The sequence below is a fragment of the Falco cherrug genome, chromosome 2, assembly GCF_023634085.1.
Source record: "Falco cherrug isolate bFalChe1 chromosome 2, bFalChe1.pri, whole genome shotgun sequence".
NCBI lineage: Eukaryota > Metazoa > Chordata > Aves > Falconiformes > Falconidae > Falco > Falco cherrug.
This window is the reverse complement of record NC_073698.1, coordinates 7174529-7187556: the sequence shown is the minus strand read 5'-3', so window position 1 is coordinate 7187556 and position 13028 is coordinate 7174529. Positions and strand designations below refer to the sequence as shown.

Genomic DNA, 13028 nt, shown 5'->3' with positions numbered 1-13028 from the left:
GGAATGCAATTCATCACTGGTCTCCATTTGGACATTGAACCATTGACCACAAGTCTTTGAGTGCAACCACCCAACGATTCCTTACCTAGGTGGTCCACCCCTTAAATTCATGTCTCTCTAGTTTAAAGACAAGGATGTTATGTGAGACTGTCAAAAGCTTTGCAAAAGTCCAGGTAGATGACATCAGTTGCTCTTCCCTGAGCTGTCAAGGCTGTGAAACCATCATAGAAGGCCATCAGATTTGTCAGGCATCATTTGCCCGTAGTGAAGTCACGTTGGCTGTCACCAATCACCTCCCTAACTTCCATGTGCCTTAGCATACTTTCCAGAAGGATTTGCTCCATCATCTTGCCAGGCACGGAGGTGAGACTGACTGGCCTGTAGTCGCCCAGGTCTTCCTTTTTTCCCTTTCTAAACATGGGAGGCATCTTCCCCCTTTTCCAGTCACTGAACTGCCACGACTTCTCAAGCATGATGGATAGCAGCTTAGCCACATCATCCACCAGTTCCCTCATGACCTGGGGGTGCCTCTCATCAGGTCACGTGGACCTGTGCACCTTTAAGTCCCTTTAGATGGTCTCAGACCTGATCTCCTACAGCAGGTCGTTCTTCATTCTCCCAGTCCCCACCTTTGCCTTCTGTGACTTGAGAAGCGTGACTGGAGCACTCACCGTTGGAGACTGAGGTGAAAAAGTCATTGAGGACCTCAGCCTTCTCCATATCCTGGGTAACCCAGCCTCCTGTTTCCGCCAGGAGAGGGCCCATGTTTTCCCTAGTCTTCCTTTTATCAAAGATGCACCTATAGAAGGCTTTCTTGCTGCCCTTGATGTCTCTGCCCAGATGGTATTCTATCAGGGCTTTAGCTTTCCTAAGCTGATTCCTGGCTGCTCAGACAATTTCTCTGTATTCCTCCCAGGCTACCTGTCCACCTCCGTCCACCCCCTGTAGGCTTCCTCTTGTGCTGGAGTTTGCCCAGGAGCTCCTTGTTCATCCGTGCAGCCTCCTGGCATTTTTTGCCTGACTTCCCCTTTGTTCGGATCCATCCCTCCTGGGCTTGGAGGAGGTGATCCTTGAATATGAAGCAGCTTTCTTGGGCCACTCATCCCTCCGGGGCTTTATCCCATGCTACTCCACCAAGCAGATCCCTGAAGAGGCCAAAGCCTGCTCTCCTCAGGTCCTGTATAGAGAGCTTGCTGTGCACCCTCCTCACTGCCCTAAGGATCTTCAGCTCCACCATTTCATGGTCACTGCAGGAGCTTCCCATTCCCCACCAGCTCCTCCTTGTTGCTGAGAGCAAGGTCCAGCATGGCACCTCTCCTCTGGCACTTGGAGAAGGAAGTTATCAATGCATTCCAAGAACCTTCTGGATTGCCTGTGCCCTGCTGTGTTGTCCCTCCAACAGATACCAGGGTGGTTGAAGTCACCCAGGAGGACCAGGGCCAGACTCTTCTCAACAGTACCCAGTGACAGGACAAGGGGCAACAGACACAAACTGCAACACAAGTTCCATCTGAATATGAGGGAAAGGTTTGTTACCCTGAGGGTGACGGAGCCCTGGCACAGGCTGCCCAGAGAGGCTGGGGAGTCTCCTGCTCCGGAGACATTCAGAACCCACCTGATGTGACTCTGCGCACCCTGCTCCAGGAGAACCTGCTCGAGCAGGGGGTGGGGCTAGGTGACCTCCAGACGTCCCTTCCAGCCCTGACCATTCTGTGATCTTTCATCTCTTCATTAAAAAAAAATAGCTGGAGGGAAGATGTACCTGGAGGTCCTTGTCTTTCTCCACCATGTCTCAGAGACTTCTAAGTCATCGGCTTGGACTACAATCCTCATTTTTAGGCAAAGACTTTGCCCAGGGTCCATGTGAAAGTTGTAGCACAAGCAGAAGTAGAAAACAAGTTTCTGATCGATGAATTGGTGGTGCACTCAGAAGGGTCTCTCTTCCTTAGAGATGAAGGTCACCTTTGTGTTACTCCACCTGGTGATGACTGAATAATAATAAAAAAAAAAGTTAACTAATTTTAAATCAGGTTCTTCTTGAAGCTTCTAATTTTAAGCCAAAGAATTTCACGGAAGCGTGGATTAAGTTTGCTTCCTCGTATATGTAGGAGTGCATGTTTTTGTTGGCGTGTTTTGTGCTCATGTTTCACCACTGGTCACGTTGGGGAGCTCTGGTTCCATGGCTGAAAGTCAAGAAATGAACTTCCTCTACAAGTACTTCAGGGAAGTCTTCAGCTTCACCTCAGAATGCTTTGCTGTCAGCATGAGCCGTGCACCAGAAAAATATTTGGTTCATTTTGTTACCGTAACTCGTTTTAAAAAGAAAAAACCAAAACTACAAAAACCTCTCTGCATAACCAGAATTTTGACTACTTTTCACAAATTCTGCATCTGTTGCAGCATAAAGCAGCAGCAGTACCTGCACTTGTTGCTTCCTGTATTTTTAAATCTGTATTTTTAACTCTGGGTGCAGTGAGGAGGTGAGGGCAGACCCAGAAACAGATCAGGCCCTTGTGAAAAAAATCCCCACCCTGACTAAATTCACGTTGACTTGGAAAGAAAAATAACTGGGGAAATGTCCCAAAATGAAGGGAAATATATCTGTCACTGTCACAGCTATGAGTCTGGCAGGGCAGGGCTTGTTCAACTGCGGAGTGTAATGATCAGTAGACAGGGGGTTGTTTTGTTGTTTTTTTAAGGGATTTTCCATTTGAGGGACCTTAACTCCCAGTAGCAAGAAACTAGGAACAGCACAAGGGAAAAATGCCCTAACCACAGCAGAACTGTTACAAAATAATTTATATTACACATAGGTTGTTATTATTACAGGCATTACATCTGTGGTAGTACCTGCGGGACGGACATTTTTAGTGGGGGGAATAATCAATATATATATGTAAAAGGCAGGACAGATTGATGTATGCATTATATGTTTCTATTTCTACTTAGGCTCATTCCTGAATTACTTCTATATAATCCTGTGCTCCCATTTTAAACCATGGTGTTGAGATAAAAAGTATTGTTGGGAGATATATATCTATATAGATAGATACCTTGAAGAAGCGTTTGGCTGTTGAACGATGAAGACGGGACAGAGCCTAATCTCTTTCCCGGGCTCTCCCGTCTGAAAGATGCAGAGAAAAGACACTAAACCACTATTCATCCTGAAGCAGGAAAACACAGTAAGAGGTTTATTCCATTCCTCAACAAAGAAATACTCTGTTCTAGCAAGCAGACCAAGAATCACAGAGAAATAGTACAGACTGTTTTGATATCTCTCGGCACAAACCCATATGGAACAAAAGCTGGATGAGGTAGAAAATAGAGCAGCTGCTGAAGCGCACGAGGCTCATCAGCCAGCACCTCAGCCGGCAGAATGGGACAAGCTGGTGCCAAACAGCGAGCGGGAGCTCACTGCTCTCCCCGCCGCACACCAGTGCTCCAGCAGCCCCCTGCAGCCCCCACCTGCGAGCCTGGTGACCTGGCTCATAACCACAACTCCAGTACAGTGCAGACCGTAGCCACTGCAGCGTCCACTAGTCCATTCCTCTCCAGCCTGTTTGGCTCTGCTCCATTCCTCTGCCTGACTGAGCATCTCTGAGCTTTCCTCGTGAGGATACCAGATCCAGAGGGAAAGATGATTAGCAGCCCAAAGACAAATGTGAAAATTAATCAGGCAGAACTAGGAATGACAAAAAGAACCTCAGCTGCTCCAAGACCCTGGAGTTTTCTTACATTAAATTTCCCTAGGTAAACTAAACGCTGGTTTCCTCAAGCACTATCCTACATAGTGATCATATTATTGGATCTCACATAGCTAGTGAAATTCAGCAACAACCCACCATAATCATACGCTTCACAGATGAGAAAGAAAAAGCCCTTCTGCTTGAGAAGCAGATTGGCAGTCCAAACAGTCAACCCGCAGAAATTAATGACTTCTTCCTTTCATAGCAGTTTTGAAAGGCACCTCCCTAGTACCGAAGGGGGTTGGAGTCTTCCTTCTGCAAGTTTCCAGTCTGCAAGCTCAGCCACAGCAGGCTGGAAAGAGGAGGAAAGTAAATTACTGTGGTGGTCTCAAACGTGTACCGCCTTCACTATGCTCAGGGACAACGCCTGCTGAACCCACAACGGCAAGAGGTTCTCAATGCACCCTGCTGAATTATCCAAAATACACAGGACTGCATACGTAACCCAGTTTCAGCCTTAAAGACTGAAGCCAGGGCAAGAGCAGTCACAAAGCTCGTGCTGGAGAGCCTTAGCCATGCCACCCACACGGAGAAGGCTGGCTTCCCGAAGCCCAGACAACAATCCCACCGGCCTCATGGAATAACCAGAAAGCAGTTTTGACCAGGTCAGAACAGAAGCAGTTTCTTAGAACTACAGGAGAGATGACAGAGCAGCAGAGTGACAGCCTCTGCTGGTACCACCTCTGCCCAAACGGGGCCCTTACGGAGTTCATGTCCCTTTAGGTTATACGACTCATTCTTCACCAAACCATGGCAGATAAGCAGGACCACAGAAAATTTCAGCGAAGAGTGGTAACACACGGGTTACTTCACAGGGGGAGGCTCTGGACAGTCAGATAAGGAAACTCTAGGCAGCACCTCCTTTTTACAAATAACTCACTCCTTTGTTAATTAAAATGTGCTGGTGCAGCGAGGCTGCCAGGTCATGCTGATGCTCATTTCCTGAACTGGAGAGGCCTTGCAGAGGCCTATGAAGTGTTAATTGTTTTACTTCCACACCAGGCAGATCCTTCCTTAGAAGCGTGAGAACTGGAGCAATGACCACCAGCAGCCTCGTGTTGTGTCACAACTTAACGATGCTTTAACCCCGGCTTCCATTTGGTCCCTCTGTCATCTTCTGGTCCCACTTGTGACATTGTCAGCTGTGTGAGGCATGTGCCACCTGCCTAACAAAACTACCATATCCTACAGCAGGATGTGACAGGTCACAGTGATCCCAATGACCCGTTCCGAGTAAGGGAGTTCAGCCTGGGCCTCTGCTAACTGCCCTCATTGTTGCTTCTGCACAAACAGATGGCCTACGCATGTGTCCAAGAAAATTAAGCCCTTGGTTGAGCAGGAGACCAAGTTTTTCAAGGTTTGGGCCTGTCGCATGGCTTCTGGGAAACAACTCTGAGCTTTGTTCCATAAGTTACCTGGGACAGGATTAGTTTTACTTTACAAAAGCTGTTCTTGGGCAGCTTTCCTGGGTTTCATCAGTCTTCTCCTGTTTTCCTCCTTTCCTGGCCCCCAGGCTGAGCTCATACCCTTTCTTCCTTGTGAGTCTCTCTGGTGGGGTCCTCAGCGATTGTGCAAGGCAAGAGTCTGTTTTAGGCTGAGGTGTGAACGCAGGAAATGTCGTGGAGCAGTCAGCACCAAAGCAGTGTGTCTCCATTCTCAGGACAGCTGTTCCTAAGGCTGACTTGACTTGATAAAGGAATCCTTAAAGCCTTTGTTCCTCAGCCACTGAAGCCGGTAACTTCTATTTTCATGCCAGTGGTTTGGGAGCAAGTTTTAATTCTTAGTTACAGAAAGTTACTTACAAAAGCACAATATATTCTTCAAAATAGTACTTCTGATCGAGCTAATCTAGGTCTAGTGAGCAGAAGGGCCAGCTGGAGCTCTCCTTCTACAAGATGTCTGGACACATCTGGCTGAAGCCACCTCGCTGGCGGAGGCTGCACTCCTAACCAAGAGCCATCCTGCTGGGCCAAGGAGCACCAAGTCAGAAGACATCATCAGCGCATGCCCTTAGCACAGCAAGCTGCTTTCCCTGTCCTCTGACTCGGATTGACACCTGTTCCCTCCTGCTCATGACCTGCCAACCCTGACAGACAAAAGTCACCTCCTAGGCACCGCTAAACCAAGACTTACACGATGACTTTGATAGCTTGAAAACTCGGCTTCCCTTCGGGGGCACAAAAAAAGGCTATTTTTCAGAATGTTTTCAAATGCATGCCGTACCTGGGTCCTGCACGTACTCTTTGCCCCCTGAGCTTCTTGTTCTGCCCAATCTGCCATTGCTTTCTTCTTCCACTGGGCAGCAGATGTCAGGACTGTTCTTAAACGCCACTCCACAGTGAGCTTCTCCATCTCCTGGAAGAGCACAAGAACTACAGCAGCCCAGAGGATTAGTCTCTTCTTTGGTTTCATTTCTCACCCACCTTTCTGACCTTTGCCTGCAGCCTGCCAGCACTGCTCAGCTCCACCGGCAGTAAGGAAAAGCCCTCCTCCTACTGCCAATGATCCAAATGATCTAAGAAACCGCTGCATTTCTATCCCATAACAGCTTAACAGTCATCCAGGTACAGCAGTCTTGGGTATCTCAGGAGCACATGGACTTAAGGAATACAATGTAAAAAGAGAGTAGCTAGTACCCATTACAGAAAAGTCCAGAAGCAATTGAATGTAACAGTGAACACAGCTATAAGGCTTCTTCTAAGGATCTACATCCATCTTACTAAATTTTTCTTACAGTTAAAGGTGGCACTACAAATACATAATTCATACCTCTGTTGCTTTGATACAATGATCAGGAAGAGGGGGTTTGATTTTAGGTTTCGCTTCAAGTGTCTTTTTGCTATCCACTTCCTCCCAGGAGCTTCTCCAAACCTCAGATTCCTAAAAATATGTAACGGGAGGAGTCTGAGTGAGGCCAGGACAAGTTAGTTCTACAGCTGATGCTCACGGCAGGGGACCTGCTTCTGCTGCACAAGGCAGATCTCCAGGAGAACTACCTGTCTTCTGCTCCTTTGCTCCAACAAAAGGAGAGAGCAGAAACTCTGAGCTGTACAACATACAGGTTCCAGGCTCTCAAGTCAAGGTCAGTGGGCTCCAATCTAGGACTCTTCAGTACCAAAGTCACCCATGAAAATGAAGCCATCTGTGGTTCTGGGAAGCACAAGGTGGTTGAATTATACTCTGCCCTGTCAAGCAGGATCCTTTCACAGCAAAGCAACGAGTTGCTTCACGGTCACTCACCTCTGAGCTTCACTGCTCTCTGGGAACAGGTCAAAGAGTTGAACAAAGTTCAGGCACCGAGACACCATCAAGAAGTGATTCAGAGAGCATTTGGACCTCTCCTCCCTCTCACAACATATTGTTAGACCCCGAACATTGCTCTCAAGACAAAAAAAGAACAGGTTAATTCAAATCAAGAAAGTAAGAAAGTAATCCTCTCTACTTCTGGCACAATTCTTTCTGTTCAGTTACTAAACAGATCTGTGCACTGGAAGACAACTCCAGGGTAAAATGAAGCAGATGTAAAGGGTCTTGAAGAAGTCTGCTACACATGCACCCTCCTGTAATTCCTTATGACGTAACTTTTCAGAGCTCACACACAGCATGTCCAAAAGAAACATCTCTCTCACACAAGTACAAAGGCACAGTGTTACCCTCCACCATTTCCTTGAGCAGCTCACCCGAGGACCCTCTCCCTCCTGATTTTCTCCCTTGGTTCTTCCTTCAGATCAGTTGCCCTTACTTTCACGGGACCACTGCAAGGAAGTGCTGGCAGAAGCCCTGTGAGCATGAAACACCACCACTCTTAAAACAGCATCTCGGTGAGGATTTGCATGAGAATGACATGCAGACATGCTCGACCAGGTCATAGAAACAACTAAGGCTATTAATTCCCCATCTGTCCTATTCTCAGGCCCTTTTGAACACTGGAACTCGTCCAACTTGTTCCTGCAAATCAGTATTAATCCTGGTGATACTATTTTTAGCCCCTGCTTTATCTAGCTCCTGTTGTGAAAGGTTGGTTGGGAGATGCCAGAGACCTAGCGGAGTCTCTTTTGGAGAAGCCATTTTATTTCGCAGAGTCCAGGATCTCTGTACTGACTCTGCCTGCATGAATTCAAGTTTCTGATATATTCAGCCCACAAACGTTCTTCTGAGGGAGTCTGCGAAAAAGGTCCGGAATTCCCATATTGAAAGCAAAGTTCTTTTTCAGTAGAGGTGATGAACCTTTTCTAAAATCATCTCCAGATGATGTTTCTCCTCGGAAGAAAACAAATGGGCTTGATGAGAGAGAGAAACACCAGCGCTATTGGCAGAATTTGGTATTCAGCATCCTGAAGGATCTCCCTAAATGTTTACTCCCTGCACAAACCAACTTAGAAAAGGAAAGAGCAGTTTGCACCTGCAATTCACCAGAAAGGGAAAGCAGGTCCATAACAGATGGGTCTGCACCCCAGACCGCACAGGGGCCTTTACCATCTGCCATAGGCTCCTAGCAAGGAGGACAAGAAGAGAGCACACACAATGTCCTTAGGAGCCTGCTCTCACATTACCTTTCCCGTTAATCTTCTCCTTGAAATAATCCCTCTGCCTCTTCCCCTTGGGGGATTTAGTGGGTCTTTCATGGAAGGGTTTAAGAAAAAATTCCCCACGTTCAGTGTTACACTGCAGGCTGCAGAAAAGGCGGCGCCAGCAGTTTGCATGCAGGACGCCATATTCCCTCTGCAGCTTTCCTTAACGACCTCATCCTGCCAGAGAGGCCTTACAAGTAATCTGCAGTCAGGTGCCTTCAACAGCCTTGAAGGCTTTAGTAGGAAACCAAGTTACATGGGAAGGGACCCCAGTGCCTGGAGGAGCTCCGTCCACATCTTCTAGGGTCTCATTAATCCTCACTATTAAGAAGTTGAGTCTAACACAAATCCTTCTTGCTCCAGTTGGAGACCATCTATCACCTCTTATCCCAAGTGTACGTACATGGGACCCCTTTTGCTCTCCAACATGTCAAGAGCATTTTGAATTATAACCTTACCCTCCCTTCACATGGGTATGTGCCCTCCCTGACTAACATCATAGCATCTGTAAAGAGGGAACCCCATCACTGGGGTCGCGGATGGAGCTCCTTTGCAGCATCAGACCCAGGACACATCCCCCTACAACAGGCTTCCTATTTGCCAAGAAATTTCTTCTCCTGTACTCCTGCAGAGGGCATTTAAGATGCCATTTCTTAACTTTTTTTTCTCACAAAAGACATGGGAATTTCACAAACACGTGACCCATATGGATGCCATCTTCTATCAAGTATAGTTCTGTAGAATTCTGCAATAGATTCTGCACAGGAACATTTCTTAATATTTTTCCCTGCAGTTTCTCTGTCTTTTTGTAGTCTCACGCAAAGGAAAGAGGAAAAAGCAGGTGAAACTTAAAGATGTTGCCCATATTCTTCTCTATGCTCCACAAATTCTATCTAACGACGACCATCTTGCATGACTGATGGCAGACTGGCAACGTAAAAAGCAATCACTTCTCTATGCTACTTCAAGCAAAGATGCACAGCTTCCAACCTGAGACGCGGAGCATCCTGCGGATGAGTTCTTCCTCAAATAACCTCAAGAGGCAAAAAAATCCTAGTAATGCAGTGCTGCCCAGCATGAGCTCAGAGGCTCTCATGTCAGTGAAGGGCAACAGAAGTGGCCTTACCTGGGAAACAGGATGTTAGGTTTAGGGAAGTTGTCGGTAGCTCCAGTTTCTCCCTGGGGAATGACCCGATTCATCGTCCCTTTCTTCCTCTGCAACAAGGACAGAGACGGGCAAGATGATCCCAAGGCAATGACCGTGTTGCTGACACGGGCAGCAAACCTTTCAGCTGCTAAAAGCAGCAGCTGCCCCACCAAAGCTCTCTAACAAAGCTCTCTCTTGTTACCTACAGCCCCTCCCTACAACAAGCAGAGACACCACCGCTAAAGCTGATGCTCGGCAGTAATACTGCCAGGCTTTCCGCAAGGATGACACTCAACAGCTTCAACCAGGGGACAAACTCTCGATCAACAGAGAAGCCAGTGGAGGCAGGCACAGCCTTCTTCCTCGGCTTTGGGCAAATCCTTCAGCCAGGAGCGAACAGCTTTCCCACTTAGGCGTGAGTGGCAGGTGCTTTACCCTGCCTACTCCTTCTTGAAACTTGAGGTTTCCTAAGAGGTCCTTCAGGGACAGGACACTGGGCTGGATTGATCCTTGGTTTGACCCAACACAGCTCTTCTGCAGAACTGACATGTCATCATGACAATTGATGACGAGAGAATAAACCTATTGAGCACCTGTATTACTGTACATGATTAGGCCAAGTGGGCAGACAAACCACAGCGTGCCAGGGGACACCAGCTCCACAGGCCTTCGAGACTCAGCCTGAAACCCTGTCGCTAGCGCTGCTAAAACAGTAAGACTTACATTGCTAAAAAACTTCTTTAAATGAAGTTGCCTGTTGCATCCAGGCTGAGAAATTGTTCTTCATAAAACCTGATTTTGGCTTTCTTTTGCCTGGTAAAAAGGATGTTCGCGTTCAGGAAAACAAAATCAAAATACAGTCTGTTTGAGATGCATCACTGTCTCATTTATGCAGTGTCATGGGGATTTGAAGTCTCCAAGGCTATGGTGGCATGGTCCAATGGGACAGCTAGTGTGGAATCTATTAAGCAACGCAAGAGGAACAAAGAGACTTATACAGCAAAGACACTAACTGCAGTCAACTTTCAGCCACCTTCAAGCCCTCATGCAATGCCTTGCTACAGAGTGGTCTTCTCAAGTACCATGATAAGGGCATTGTAACCCTGCCCCCACTCGGTGCATGGGTGCTGAGGGCTTAAGAGACTTAGTACACCCTGTCAAACATTTCCAATTAAGAAGCAAAAGAGAAGAACTCCTGAGAATTACTCAGACCACTCCAAAATCCCACAGATATATGGGCGAGTGTGACAGCTTTCAGGGCCAGTGACCACTCCCAGACAGCATGATCAGCCATCCTGCATATGTTTCAAAGGGAAACGAGATTTTACTCCACCTTCTTCCTGGGAATAACTCTTCTAGCATAGCCAAGGTTAAGAATCTTTCTGACAATGTCGGACAGTTGAAATACCAGTCTCTGAATAGGCAAGCAATTGTTCGTTCTTACACATAGCTCTTCCATAAGAACAGCAAACACCTCCAGCCAACTATTCTGACAACTATTTCTGAGTGGAAAAGGAAAAAGGAACATGGACAAGGATTTGATGTAAAAGTAGCACAAGCACCCTTCAGCTGGAGGACATGCAAGGGGTTTCTAAGAATTGTGGTATGTCGGGTGGTCTTTCCACTCTGGCAGTGGGGAACAGAGAAACTCTGACAGCATTGGTCTTTTGACTATAACTAGAGCTGGACTTGGTTTTTTCTGTACACTTACAGAGAAATCTGATCTGTGGCACACTTGCAGACTACATTTTAAAGCAGAAAACCAACATCCCAGAAGTAAAAGAAAGATTAGACTAATTATATTTCGTGGCATTGGCAGGGGTCAGGCTGCCAAAACCACCAGAGTATGGGAGGAGCAACAGGGCATAAAGATGGTCTTGCCCGGCACCAGCTGCTGCTGAACGTAACGAAACACCTGACCCCGAATTTCCACCATCTCCACAACGCAAATGAAAAACATGTCATGCCCTAAGTCACCAAGCTCACAACCACATTCCTAAACCAATGTGGCGATGCCACTGTCTTCAAACGCCCCTTCCCGCCCCACAGACCGCACACATCCCTGGCAGGGCTCCATGGCCCAGCTTTTCACTGATTTAAGCCTTCTGCTGACCCCAGGGCAACTCTGGTGCCAAAACAGAATTGCAAGTGGTTTGCACCCAGGGACATGCACGTCCTGCCATCTGACATCCCAAAGCTGCCAGTGGGGAGGTACAAGATGTGACGGGAAGAAAGCAGAGAGGGGCCTGGTGCTGGCACAGCAAGCGGGACTTCACTGATGGGAAGTAAAACAATTGCTTTCTCACCCGTGAATTTCAGGCTGTCTCTCTGGAGTGGAGCAGGACGCTCGCTCATTCTGGCAGTCCCTTTAAGACATCGATCGTGAAGTGTAACCAAATGACCACCGAAACCTGGCCGCAGATTTCCATCAAAGCACGAGGTCAGGGCTGGGCTCCACAGGAGCTGTGAAGACTTGTGAATCCCCAGGTTTCTCACATGCCACGGCCACTTTTTCCCCCACGTTTGATCCTTGGACAGCCAGCCCCTAGACTTCCACCCAAGCGGCTCCAGCTCTTAGCCAAGCAGGAGCCTAGGCTAGCTGATCCCCACTTCGGGGAGAGCTGGAACCCTCTGTGCCCAGCATCATTCAAATCCATGAGAAGTCAGGGCCAGAGGTTGGAGCAGAACTCGGACATTGTGGCCGCCCTATTGCCCTCAGGACAAGCAGTCAGACCTGCTGCCAGTCCTGCGCGCACACAGACCCCGAGGCTAAGACAGCCATTACTGTAGTTAACAGTTACTAGAACACCCATGAAATGGCTCCTGATGCTCCTACCTTTGGTGACGTGAGACATGAATGTTGGAAACAAGACTCTTCCAGATGCCTTGAAGTCACCTTCCTATGACCAGATAAAGGAAGCCATGGCTGTCACACCCACACTCCAGGTTAGCACCTGGACCTGAAAGGGCAAAGATGTTTTTCACTTGTGCTATTATAACCCCCCCTCCTCAAAGCCCACTCGACAGAATGCTCCTCCAGCATGACCTCCCTGCCTGCCTTCTCCTTCACACTGCGAAGCAGCTCAGGAGAAGAGCAGCTGCTGGAGCAGCAGGCAGCACTGGGACCTCCCAGCAACAGGAGTGAGAACAGGGCTGGGCAGCAGAAACCACCAGATCACAACCAGCCCTGCCATCACTGATGGATCACAGGAGACCTTCCCACTGGAGGAACATGTTTTATCTCTCCCCTAAATGAATAAACAAGGGGGTTGTTTCTACAGGATCAGGAAAGGAACAGCTGAGCGTTGTTTGGTATTCCCTTTCCTAGACCCTGAAATAAGCAGGGGTTTTCTTCCACCCGTGGAGACATTTACTTTCTCCCACCATCGTTATCTCCAGAAACAGTTACGCAAATCCACCATGAACATGTCCATGGGATCTGATGCTGACGGAGGTACCTAAACCAGCATGCTGGAAAACTGAATTCCACACCCTCTGTACTAAAATATTGCCACGCAAGAAACTATTTGCGGAAATGCTGTACAAGTAGGACATGAAACTTGG

General features: G+C 47.8%; 1 long non-coding RNA gene across 1 annotated transcript; it reads right to left on the bottom strand.

The window, feature by feature from the left end:
• Positions 1-1320: 1320 nt before the first annotated feature.
• Positions 1321-13028, bottom strand: LOC114014596 (uncharacterized). Its single transcript, XR_008730889.1, has 3 exons — positions 12301-13028; positions 9444-9532; positions 1321-1988 (listed from the first exon to the last, which is right to left on the bottom strand). It is a non-coding gene; the product is annotated as an uncharacterized LOC114014596 (long non-coding RNA).